The following is a 3,257-nucleotide window of genomic DNA, read 5'->3' as shown; positions in this document are numbered from 1 at the left end:
TTTTTCATTTGATGCCCTAACAGATATAGATAGACATCTAATTTTATTCCTACAGATGAGGTAGATTATAACAATAACATCTGCACCCATCTGTGTCATTCTCAGGATTTGTAGAGTCCCTTAATGTCAGGGAATCCTATTTTATAGTTTCTTAGGTTCCCAGTGCCCAGCATGGTGATATCCTGATTTGAATGATTGAGTCATTTACTCAACAAAGCATATTCAGGGCTATTTAATGGTAGGTATACAGGGGATGCTTGATCTGGTCCTGTACAAGACAGGTGTGAACTTAGCATCTAGAGAGAGATGGACATTAAATAATTGCACAAATAATCAATTACTATTGATATACACTGACAGAATAGGACAGAGTGCCATGAAAACATAAAATGGAGTTCTGACAATGGCAGGGTGTTTCTGGTCTAGGGGATTTGGAGTCAGGAAGAATTACTAGGTGAGCCTGACCACAGTGTGTCCCCTGCTCTGAGTTGGATTTAGGGGGTCCCTTGTTACCCGCCTGGTCTAGAAACCCTGAAGACCAGCATTTCAGCCAATGTCCACACCGTAGATGATGAGGAGGTTGTTCTCCTCTCCTGTAACATGTGTGAAGGGCCTATTCTGTGCCTTGGGCTTCCGTACATGTTGCCTCATTTAATTCTCACAACAACCCAGTGTGTTTGGTCTAAGCCGTCCTTCTACCTGAATATTCAGAAAAGTTACAGTGTGTCTGGTTTCCCACAGGCAATAATTGGCTGAGCCCAGATAACAGCTCATCTTCTGAGTGCAAGCAGTCTTTTGTCTACAGTGGTTTTCTTTTCTTTAAAAATTGTTTTTAGTAATAGAACCTCTTTCTCAAGCAAAGCCCAATATATAAAGCTTTCCGAAGAGAGCTGCCCTGGCTGATTTGCTGATGGGAGATCACATCACCACTTGTTAGTCTTCCCTTTGTCCCCCAGGCAGCCTCGAAATTGCCTTGAAAGGCCCTAAGAATTGTGTGAGGCTTGGTTTTAAAACTATTACTCTACACCATATTGCACTTGTCAGCTCACAAAACTCTGCAGCTTAGTTACTATCGGATGCGCACAATTAAATGCCAGCAGTCATTACAGCTCCATAATTGTAAGGGAGACCTCTCTAAACCCAGTTGAATGAGCAATGCCTGCTAAATATTCATGAGCATTAATATTGGCCAAGTCTTTCTAATCTCAGGCTTGCTTGGATTTTCTCCTGTGATTCTTTTATGTAAACAAGGAGACTGAAATGGTCGGGGAGGAGGGCTTGCCTCCAGCAGGTGCGCAGTAAGTACTTATTGATTAGATTTCGTAGATTAGCCCTGGAGGAGGAAATATTTGAGTGTCTACAATGCTCTTCCCTCTGGGACTAGCAAAGATGTAGCCTTGAAGCCTTCACAGTTCAGTCGCAGACAGAACATGTGTGCTGAAACAATTAGACAGCCCTATAAGTTAGCAAGTCATCAAATGCTAAATCATGTATTGCAGCCACTGGTGCTGTGAGAGGTCAGAGGAGAAAGAGATTAATGAGAGGGAAACGGAGTAATGGAGGTTAACTGTGGAGCCAAGTGGTCCTCTGGCTGGGCCTGCATAAGTTGGGAGGAATGAGAGAGTTTGAGAGAAAGGAGAGGGTGTTCAAGACAGGGGCAGCTACAGAAGTAAAGACATGGAGGCAGAAATTGGCAGGGCTGTGCAGAGGACAAAGAGGCACGGGATTTGAATGACTGGAGAACACGCTGGGAGAGCGGTAATGGCAAATGATATTGGGGGGTGTGTTGGGGGATTAGTAAAGAAGATACACCCCTGAATGCAGGACACATGCAATCACAGGAACTCAAAGGAACAAATGGAATCAGAGCTCTAGTGACTTGGACCCAGCTCCTGTGAGTATTCATAGTGGATAGGGTAGAACCAGGGTATATTAAAAAGGAGCTGTTGCTTGATCTTATGGTCAATAGGGTGCCATTGTAGGCTGTTGGAAGAGGGGGTCATATTTTGGAAAGACTGATCTTCCAGGAAGCTTGTGAAAGATCACANTCACCAGTTCCTTTCTTTTCTCCCACATCCTCCTCCTTGGGGTGACTGGAAAGTGGCTGGGTGATCATTTTATATAGATTTTTAACTGTGACTATCATGGCCACTCTTCTTAAGCTTCTTGCTGGGCCACACTTTTCCTTTTGTATGAGCTTCGCCAAGGCTTCAATCTACTAGAGTAAAGTGAAGATCTCTTGGCAAAAGTATGTGGTGGAACTTAAAAGAAAAACAGGGAAAGATTTGAACACAATTCAGGATCATGGTTCCTTTTGGAGAAGGGAGGGAGAGAGGGAGATAGAGATGGAGATGGAGATGGACAGAGAGAGAGAGGGAGAGAGAGGGAGAGAGGGGGAGAGAGAGAGAGAGAGAGAGAGAGAGAGAGAGAGAGAGGTGTGCTTTGGGCCAGGAGGGGACATGTTGGGCTCTAGAGAGATGCTCCCTCCTCAACCCCCTCAAACTTTTACTCCTGGAGGAGCTATTTTGTACTTATTGTAGAAAATGACTTGAGCACCTTCAAAACTTCTATGGATTGACCACTGATGTGCTTTTCCAAGAGAGGCATTTTTTGTCTGTTTATTTTGCCAGTCTTGCCTCACATACTATCTGAACTCTTAGGCCTCTAGCTCTAGATCTCATTGATGATGCCCCAGTGCTTGGGACATGTCTGGGGTGAAATTGTGAAGTCTAAGGTTTTTGTTCCCTTGTCTCTCAGAAATAAGGATGATGCTATATAAGACCACGGGCTTTGGAGTCAGAGAGCTTGGGGCTCAATTTTCAGTTGAGCTACTTCTTGAATTGTCTTTGGGACAATTAACCAGTCAGGTCCTGATTTAACTCATTGGTACAATAGGCACAATAATATCTCGCCTGGAGGGATATTCTGAGAATTAGAGGTAGGTAGTGTTCAATTGTCACTGTGAGTAAGAATCATAACTTGTTCTGCTATCTGGCCTTGCTTGAGAAGCAGTAACCATCATGAATAACTAATTCCTGATAAGATTCAATATGGTTTAGTGTACAGAGCTGCTTTTGTGAGAAGCAGTTTATAGATCACCACCTGCAACTTGGGGTACCCACCCATGCGACATTTACTTAGGGTATTCATCTTTCCACAGTAGCTTAATATTTATGGCTTGTATTTCTTCATGAACAGTCCTTTTACCGCTTCTCCATTTCGGCTGTGAAATTCAGAGTGAATTCCATGTATAAGTA

Source organism: Hipposideros armiger, unplaced genomic scaffold (genome assembly GCF_001890085.2).
Source record: "Hipposideros armiger isolate ML-2016 unplaced genomic scaffold, ASM189008v1 scaffold_105, whole genome shotgun sequence".
Lineage (NCBI taxonomy): Eukaryota > Metazoa > Chordata > Mammalia > Chiroptera > Hipposideridae > Hipposideros > Hipposideros armiger.
The sequence above is the reverse complement of the archived record's forward strand: the minus strand, read 5'-3'. Positions refer to the sequence as shown.